Below are 10,684 nucleotides of genomic sequence, written 5' to 3'. Positions count from 1 at the left end.
TTACAGGAAATTCTGGTTGTCTAGGAAGATAAAGAGGTAAGAGAGAGGAAGCAAAGCATGATTAATGCAAATACTCTACATATTCATGTCCAATTTATTTGCTTGTATTTTGTAGTTACTTTCTCTGTAGAGGAAAGGTCACTCTTGGTTTTCTGATTTTTTAAATTGTTTCTAAGCAGAGTGCACCTCTCAGTTCAGGTGTGGAGGTCTGCAGCCCAGGGTCTGGGTGTGCCCTGCAGGGCTTGTCCTCAGCTCCCCCATCATGCCTCCCTTGACCTCCTAAGACTGTCATGCAGGGCACTTACAGGGGTTGCTCACATCCTCTCCTGCAAGGTCACTTGTCCTACAGTGTGTTCTTTAATGATTCATAAAATAGTTGCCCTCATTCTCTTCCAGAAATGCAATTCAACCCTGTTTTGCCATTGTATAAAAATAAGAATTATAACTAATAATTTGAATTGCAGTCAATGTTTAATTTATGTAGGAATCTATCTATATAGTTGGAGTATTTATCACCATGAACAGGAATAGATCTTACTCATGAGGAAACCATCTACAGGATTCAAACTTTCCCATTCCAGGCCCACAAGTCCAGAGCTGTGGTAATCTGAGGTCACCTGACTGTACGTGGTCTCCCCTCAGTTCCCCACTGTCCCTGCTGATCCCCAGGACCTGGGTGGTGCTGTCTCATGGCCACACATCCTCAGCCAGGCCAGTTGCAGCCCCCACTGGGGCTCTGTTTTCTTCTCCTACTGATTTGCGTAAGGTGTTTAAAGCCACCTGCTTCCAGGACAGCTGACATTCTCCTAAACTTTTAATTTTTACCTTAATATATTTTTATTCTGTGTTCATCACCATGAAACCTAATATTCCACTGTCTATGCAATCATTTGTCCTCTTTTCTTTTTTTGGCAGTGCTGGGGGTTGAACCCAGGGCCTCGTGCTTCCAAGGCAGGCAATTTACTACCTGAGACATATCCCCAGCTTGTCCTTTTCTTTTTGACATCATCCAGTATATTCGTTTCTTCTCAATGTCATAACTATACAAAAAGATACTGAGTTTTTACACTGATAGGAGGATTTGCTCATAGTTATAACAGTTCTGCAGCAGCTCAGACCAGTTCAATCCTGAGTCACCTACATCATCATTCCCTGTGGCCTCTGGAAATCTGGGTCCTCCTCAGCACCTCGACAGGTTAATCACACTTTCCCTTAGAAAAGTGATCCTGATGAGCCCGTCTGGGCTCCTCTGGAAAAATGTGTGTCCCTCTGTGTCACTTGTGGGTGTCCAGACACAGGTAGTTTGGTGTTAATTTTGCAGTGAGTGTGAGATTCAAGTGGTTCTATGCAGTCAACTTGCATTCTTTGTCTCCCCATCCCCATTCCTCCCGGACACAAACCTGAAGCTCATGGTTGAGTGTCCTCCTTGTCCATAGTACACACCTAATACTTGCTGACAGAGGCCTTTTCTACTGTGACAAGATGACTTAAATTTCCCCATTACTATGAAGTGGGCTTTAGAGGACAGTCAAATGCAACTTTTCCTCTGGATACTGCTTTACAGTCTCAATTTTTTTCCACTCTTCTATAATGTTACAAATCAGCATGTTCTACAGCCATTCACTAAATTGGTATGTATTCATCTCTCAAATCTCTGGTGCAAGTTCCTTGATTTGGCACCTTGTATCATTCATATTTTTATCATTCTAGGAGCATGTGCATGACTTCCTGAACAGTGGTTAATGAACAAATGCCTGGTGGCTTGTTGACTGAACATTCACCAGTACTGGCTTTCTTTACTGATTGACAGATGAAGAGCTCCCAAGCAGACTCTACCCTTGGGGTGCAGGGTCAGGGAAGCCCTGGCCCCATGTGCATTTGCAAGGCAATGTGTCTTTTCAGTAGTCACTCAACAAACGTTATTGTTGATGTAAATATGCTCACAGTTTCAGAAGTTGAAGTTTTGTAAACAAGAAAAATATTTGTATTTTAAAATAATTTGATTACCTTGAGAGGTAACATACAATAGATAAGAGTGTAAATACATAATACAAATTTTGAAGTTGATGAGTAACGACACAAATCCATATTAAAAACCATGCAGCTTTTCAGCCTTCTATACTGACCTTCAGACATGTCAGGGATCCTTATTGACCACCCCTAGACATTTATGTCAAATATAAGATGGAAAAACAAATATGTGTTTGGGTTCTGGAGGCTAGCATAGAACTACAGAGACATTTTGTTGGTTTCCAGTTTATGTATGCTAAACCATGTATTGCTTTGTATTTCCAAGAGAACTTAAGTCAATTCTCCAGTAAATGTAGTTGCATTCTATGAACTTAGTTTATTTCCTTCTTTGCTTATGTAATTAACTACAATTTGAAAAATTCTTCTCTCTATTTGACTTTTTCATGAATCAGTCTTATGGGAAACTTCACATTATGGATATGATGTCTTGATATGAATCACCACCTGATTTCATAGGTCTTCAGAGTATTCTTGAAGATCTTCAAAATATGATTACTTTGTGAACCTAGTTTTTTTAAATAAGGAATAAGCTTTAGTTTCTGTAGTTTGACCTCAATAACTTTAGAGTAGTCAGAACTACATTCTTGTTTATGGGGTGAAAATTGCTTTTTGAAAATTATTTCCTAAAATACTTGAGATGGGGGAGTAAAGAAAACAAACCTCAGGTAGCATGAGTGTCAGGAAAAGAAACAGGAGGAGAAGTTAGCATATGTTTAATGCCAGAAGAATGAGGAGGAAGTGCCCAAGTCCTTTCTTCTATAAGTGGGTCCAGCTGGGAGGTTTCATTTTGGTCCTTCTGTTGAAAGAGCTTAAGATAAGGAAATGGATGGTAAACAGATTGAATTTAAATATGCAAAGGATTGCTTGGGTTGATCATATAGAGGAAACAGAGGGGTGGGAGGGATGGGGGGCAGGAAAAATAACAGAATGAGACAAACATCATTTCCCTGTGTACATGTATGATTACACAAATGGTGCGACTCTACTTCATGTAAAATCAGAGAATCAACAGTTGTACCCCATTTGTGTACAATAAACCAAAATAAATAAACTTAAAAAAGATACAGAATGAATGAAATACATTGCATTTTTCCCTATTAGCAATTTTGGCTTAGTGCTATTGATCAATCATTGAGGAATGCTTAAGGAAACTTTTTAAAATCCTGACATTCATAATGTGTTTTCAAAGACTGTATGAACCTATTTTTAAATTTTTACCACTGGACACCCTGCCCCATACTTACACCTAATATATTTTAATAAAAAATGTGAAAAATTATTTAAAAATAAGAGAACATAATTGTGATCAGGACAAAAAGATGAGATTGATGAATTCAAAGTGCTTCACTGAAAATTATATATAGTATTAGATGCTTTCTTACTAATGCTACTGAAGACTAAGCAGGTATGTCATTTGCTGAATGAATTAATATCCACCTACCTGTCACCTGCCAATTATTTGACAATTTGGCCTTCTTGCCTTAATCTGAATGAAATTTGTCTTCTCATGAATCTTAGGAGATAATTCTGTCCATTTTCAAAGTGTGGCAAGTAAAAGTAATTTGAAATGACTAATTTAAACCCATAAGAGGCAGCATGAAGAACTATCAAATGTGTTACTTGCAACATACTCTAGTGACATTACTCTTGAACCACTAGGAATCAGCAAATACTACAGTTTTCACAAGACATCTCTGTGCCTGTTATTCTTGCAGAATTAACCAATCAATTCGTGGGCTAGCTGAATATCTGATTGGGATTGCAGTTTTCTAAGCATAATAAAAATGAGACATCTTATACTTTAAACTCTTACTGCCAAGTACTCACACTGGAGTGCTGCCTGTTCTCCACATGGGAGCAGAACTGAGTCTCTCCTTGGCTTCTCCCATCAACTGTGTCTGCAGGCAGTTGGATATGTCCAGTCAGCCCATTGCCATGTGGGATGTGGGGAGCTCAGTCACCTCTGGTTTATGTAAACAAGGTGCCTTGCCAGAGGAAGAAAGGTCTCTGGGAGCTTGGAGCTCAGCCTGCAGAGACAGCAGGAGACCTGAGCACACTGCCAGGCAGCAGCATCTCCAGAGGCCAGGAGAGCAGTCCTGGCCACCTGCCAGCATGGACAGTGGATGACACAGTGTGAATACTCTGTTGGGAATCACCCTAAGTCATTACTGAGAAATGTGTGACCCTGAGGGGAGAAAGATGTTCTAACTGGTGTGTTTTCATCCTGCCTCCTTCACCTCAGTGTGAGTAAGGGGTGCTTATGGGGATCAGTTGACATTAGGGTGGTGAGCAACTCTCACTCACTTACCAACCTGCAAGTGGGAAACACCTAACACTATCTGCATTTCTGAGCAAAGTTTCTTATTTGAGATGAAATCCACATTACAGGAAATTAACCTTTGTAAGAGTTCATGGTTATCAATTCATTAATATTTACCACTTTACAAAGTTGTAGAACTTCCAACTCTATCTTGTTTCCAAATACTTTTATTACTTCAGATGAACCATCAAATCTGCTACACACACTGTCCCTACGATCCCTATTGCAGCCACTAGAAAACTCTAAGTATATTCTGTGTCTTTGGATTTACATATTTGTGAATTTCATATGAATGAAATAATTCAACATATGATCTTTCTTCTGACTTGACTTAGAAGTCAATATTAATCCATCTCATAGAGTGTATCACTAGTTCATTCCTTACTGATGAATGACATTTCATTATATGAATATGCCAAAACTATTTTTATCAACACATCCAATTTTGTACCTAGTTGTACTCAGTCTGTTAATATAATGGGACTAATTCATTGGTTATATGTGTTTCCATTTTTGATATCTCTGGTATACACTCTGTACTCTGTATGATTGTGATGAATAATTGTGCCAGTCAGATTTTCATTTCTATGACCAAAATACCTGGTTTAAAAGCCCACAATAATACCAATTCAGTTGAGGTAAATCATATTTTGTCTCATGGGTGCTGGGGCTCAGTCTATCTTTGGCCAATTCCAAGACTTTTTACCCATTTTGTGGAAACATTATGGAAGGACCCAGCAGAGTGACGCTGCTCAAGACATAGCTGCCAGGAAACAAAGACCAGGAATGGGAAAGGGGATGGAAGGGCAATGAATGCTTCCAGGGCTTAACCCCAGTGGCCCATCTCCCCCATCAATGCCCTCACATGCCTAAAGCTCCCACCCAGTCAATTCATTCAAACCAGGATGGACTGAATAGGTTGTAGCTCTCACAATCCAGTCTTTTCCCAATTCAAAATTGCTGCCCATGCATAGGAACTTTTGGGAGACATCTCACATCCCACCCATAATATTTCACCACTGGTTCTGCAAATCTCATGTCAATTGCACATTGAAGAATGAATTTAGTCCATCTCCAAGCATCCCATGGTCTTCACAATTCCAACTTTGCCCAAAAGTTCAAGTCCAAAATCTCACCTGAAACTGAGGGTAAACTCTTACCTGTGAGCCTCAATAAAAATCAAAGCAAGTTATATACATCCGATGTCCACTGGTAAAATGTAAACCTTCCCATTGCAAAGGGATTGATAGGGCTATGGAAAGAACGGATGGGACCTGAGGAACGCCAAAACCAGTTGATCAAACATAACTCCACCTGTAATTCCTCATGTTCTATACAGGACCCTTGACTGAAGTGTTCTTTCCAAAGGGCTTGGGAACTCCTCCTCTTTTGAACTTGCCAGTTGTAGAGCTCAGGGTCTCTCTTTGCCTTTAGCTCTCTCTGCTGCCAGTAGCTTTTCTTGGGAAGCAGTTAATGCTACAGGTAATTATTGATTTCTGGGAATTCCATTCCAACTTTGCTTCACTAATCAGCATGTCAGGGGTAGCCTGCAGAGCTGCAGACTATGCTACAGTTTCCTTGGATTAACTGGCCTTTCTTTGAAATGATGTTAGAAGGCATCATGACCTGTTCAGTTGCATACCCTACTTTCCTGCAGAGCCAGCACCACATAATTGATGCTAAGTAGGATAGCAACTCACACCATAGTTGGGTCCCTGAAATTACTGTCATGGTGGTTTCTGAATGTCTTCATTGCTGAGCATGGTAATCTCAATAGCTGAGCCCCTTGTGCATGCAGGGTGTTCCCAAGACACTTCTCAAGGAAATTTCCCTTCTACATCCTTGAGTGTGTGATGGGTGTGGACGTGCAATTTCTTAGATGTCCTCAGCACCTTTCCTGTTGTCTACATGTGAAATATTTGGCATCTTTTCAGGGTTTGCAATCTGTTTACAACCACTCTTTCCTTGGCTCCAGTTTTTAAAATGATCTGTTTTAAACTCTGGTAAAATCTGATTTTTAAATGTACTGATAGAAATAACTGCCTTCTTACAATGTTATATGTCTCTGGTATTGACATAAACATTCTGAAGCCTTCATAAACGTGGGACAGTGAGAACCAGAAGCCATGGGACACAGGTTGAGGGTGGAGCTTGCGTTCTGGCTTGGATCCTATTGAGCAAGTCAAGGTTTCCTGCATCAGCCAACTCCTGAGTGTTCATTTGTCCTCTTAAAGTGCTCTCGTGCTCGAAAACTTTAAGAAATGTCTTTATTAATTAACTACATATGTTTAGGTATGTATTTTCCTAGCTAATAAATACATTTATGCTCTCCTCCAGTGTTTTCTATTAGTGTACTGATGAACAGAATTGTCCTTCAAATGGAATTTACTATATTGATTGTGATATTATATAAACAATTTTTCTCAGTTTGTTATGTAGATACCCCTACTACCTTGACATTGAGCATATGTCAGTTATAATTAATGATCACAGAGAATATTCCAGTTAGAACACTAAAACATTTGGAGAGAACTAACTTGTGTGAGATAATGAGCTGCCACAAAATGGGCACAGGCATGAGCACCTGCAATCTCAGTGGATAGGGAGGCTGAGGAATGAGGATCTCATGTTGGAAGACAGGTTCTGCAACTTAGGGAGACCCTAAGCATCTTGGCAAGACCCTGTTTTGTGTATTAAAACAGAGAAAGCCTGGGGTTGTGCTCTGGCATTAAATCCCTGCTGAAAACAACAACAACAAAAAAGATGGCCACAAGTACAGTTGGGGGTTTCCTTTATGAACTTCAGTAAAATGAGAGAATGTGTGGAGTTGACATTTGTTAGACACTGAGGTGAGGCAATTATCGTCCATCAGGCATGATTCATTGGCATAAACATTACAGCAATAAGATATGTGGGAGGAAAACCCTCAAAAACTGCCTTGAAACTCAGCCCTCGGGGTTGGTCCCGGACACTGGGTCACTTATGAAAATAACAAAACTGGCAGCCATCACAGCTGGGGGAGTCAGGGGTGCTCTTCCCCAGTGGACGAATTTGACTGTGAGGACATGAAGGTTGTAAGCTTTGCCTTTTGCTTTCTTCATGGATACCGAGATTCTTCCTATTTTATATTCTAGATGCAGAGAAATATTGTGATCTTTCTCAGTTTTGGTTACAAACGCTTTAGTATTTGAAATTTATATTTTCTCATAGTAATTAAATAGACTCAATTATGTATGTCAGTGCTTAAAAATCTGACACAAGGGCAGATTATCTGAAAAAGGGCAGATTATGTATTTATACATTATGTCCACGTTTTATTTATGATGTTTTCCCCTGTGACAATGTTTGATACAAGAACTGTGACATATTTGAAGAAACTTTAACAATAGTAACCATAAATGATTTCAGAAAATATAACGAATTATATTTACACATTAAACCACATTGACAAAGTTATACATTTTATGAAGTATTCATAGCATAATATGGAAATCATAAAAATTATTTTATAAAATAATTGACCTTCTAATAATACAATGGTGGGCTAGGCAGTGAAAATTATAAAGCCCAGATCAGAAGAGCACTTGATGTTTTCTACTCCACTCACTGAAATTAGGGTAATAGTGAAATGCATCTTTATCCTTTCTTCCAGAACAACTGTATTTCTATTATTCTTCTCACAATTTCATTTAGCAATTTGTTTCTGAGACTGTAGATGAGCGTATTCATGAAGGGAGAAACTATGGTGTAAAAGGCAGAGAGAAGCATGTCCTGGAGTGTGTCAGAGGTTGCTGAAGGCCTCAGGTACACACCTGGATGGAACTGAGGAAGATGGATTCCATGAGGATGTGAGGGGTGCAGGTGGAGAAGACCTTCCCTGGGGTTGTGTGGGAAATTTCAGTAGAAAATATGTGAATATATGTCATGACTATTATGCCAAATGGGCTATGACCAATTATTACAATAGTGACAAAAAGAAGGATCATGTTGCTAGTGGTGTCAGAGAAGGAGAGCCTCAGCAGAAAGGGGACATCACAGAAGAACTGATGGAACACATTTGATTGACAGAAGGACTGCTGGAAGTTGTTTTCACTGTGCACACCTGCATATCCAAGGCAAGTGAGCAGGAAAGCCAGTGTCATGTGGACACAAAACTGAGGGTTCATTGTGATGGGGTACTGGAGAGTTTGATAGATGGCCACATCGCAGTCCCAGGCCATGATGAATATAAACAGACTCTCCACATATGCAAAATAAATGACCAAGAAGATCTGAGTTGCCCAGCCAGCCACTGAAATGGCCCTGTCGCCAGTGATGGAGTTGACACAGGCATTGGGGACAATGATGGAAATGAAGCACATGTCCAAGATGGACAGGTTCCTGAGGAAGAAGTACATGGGTGCGTGCAGTTTCTGGTCAGCAGTGGTGACAGTGATGATGAGCAGGTGTCCTAATAAGGTGCCCATGTAGGTCAGTGGGAATACCGTGAAATAGAGAAAACCCATATTCCAGCCATCAGGAGAGTCCAGGAGTAGCAATTACGTTACAATGATGTAATTGGTATTTATTGGAAATTCTGATTGGGAAGAAAAAGAGATAATAGGCAGTAATCAATAAACATGATTAATAGAATTACTCTACATATTTCTTTGCATGGTGTTTTCTTATAATTTGTAGCAGCTTTCATTTCTGAGGAAAGGTCACTCTTTGTTTACTGATATATGTAATCACTCTAAACAGAGTGCATCTCCCAGTGCAGGTGTGGAGGTCTGCTACCCAGGTCTGGGTGTGCCCTGCAGGGTTTTCCTCAGTTCCTCCATCACGCCTCTCATGGCCTCCTGAGACTCCCATGCAGAGCCCTTGCTGGGGCTGCTCAACTCCTCTCCTGCAGGGCCACCTGTCTGACATTGTGCTCTTCAATGCTCTATAATTTATTTACCTTCTTTCTCTTTCATAAATACAATTTCACCATTGTTTTGCCTTTTTCCCACACTTACGTCATTCTAATGGTAATTACTTTTTATATATTTATGTAAGAAACTATTCATAACTTTAGAGTGTTGATTGTAATGAACTTGAAAACAATTTTATTTGTGAGGAGAGCGTCTCTAAAAACAACCCTTTTATTTGCAGAGAGGCAGGTCCTCAGGGTTGTGGAAATCTGAGGTGACCTGACTTCTCCTGGACTCTCCTGCAGTTCCCCACTCTCCCTCTTCTCCATCAGGACATGGTGGTGCTCTCTTACGACCACACACCCTCAACCATGGACCTGTTTCATCTCCCACTGGGGCTCTCTTTTCCTTTCCACTAGATCACTGTAAGCTCTTTAAGATATCCATGATCCAGCTCAGATGACATTCTCCTGGACTACTACTTTTCCATACTGTGCTTCTATTCCATGTTCAGCACCATGGAGTTGAAGATTCCTTTGTCTATAATAATTTACTTTCCTCTTGTTGACACCTTCCATTATGGTCATTTCTTCTCAATGACATAATAATCATTAAAAAGACGCTGACTGTATATCCTAAAAGGAAGGATTTCCTTATTGCTATAGCACTTCTGAAGCTGCTTAGATCAGTTTAATCTCCAGTCAACTACACTGTCATTTCCTCTGTCCTCTGCAAACCTGGATCCTCCTCAGCACCTTGTCAGGTTAACCACACTCACCCTTAGAAAGGTGACCTTCCTCCTGAACCTGCTTAGGTTTCCCTTGAAATGTGTGTGTCCCCCAAGGCCAGGGATGGGTGGCCAGACTCAGGTAGGTTGGTGCTCATTTCACAGTGAGGGTGAAGTTCAAGGGGTCCCACTCAGTGTGGCAGCAATTTGTTTCTTTCCCCATCCCCCATTTCTCCCTGACACAAACCTGAAGCTGACACCTGAGTGACATCCTTATTAACAGTATGCTCTGGAACTTGCTGACAGAGACCCTTTTCTACTGTCACATATGGATTTATATTTCCCAATTAATATGTTTTGGATTTTAGAGGAGGGTTAAATGAAAGATTTCCTCTGGAAACTTAAAATTTTTGCACTTTTCTGTAGTGTTAGAAATGGACATGTTATACGACCTTTAACTATATCAGTATGTATCCAACACCCAAATCTGCTGGTGCAAATTCCTTGATTTGGGACCATGTATCATTACCTTCTTATCCTTTCCAGAACAAGTGCATGACTTCCTGCACAGTAGTTAATGAACTAATGCCTGGTGGCCTTGTTGGCTGACCACTCACCTGGACTGGCTTTCTTCTACTTATTTATTGGTAAAGAGTTCCCAAGCAGGCTCTGCCCCTTCTACACAGCTGTAGCACACAGAGTGTGGACTGGGGC

Source organism: Sciurus vulgaris, assembly GCF_902686455.1.
Source record: "Sciurus vulgaris genome assembly, chromosome: 6".
NCBI classification, from domain to species: domain Eukaryota; kingdom Metazoa; phylum Chordata; class Mammalia; order Rodentia; family Sciuridae; genus Sciurus; species Sciurus vulgaris.
The sequence above is the reverse complement of the archived record's forward strand: the minus strand, read 5'-3'. Positions refer to the sequence as shown.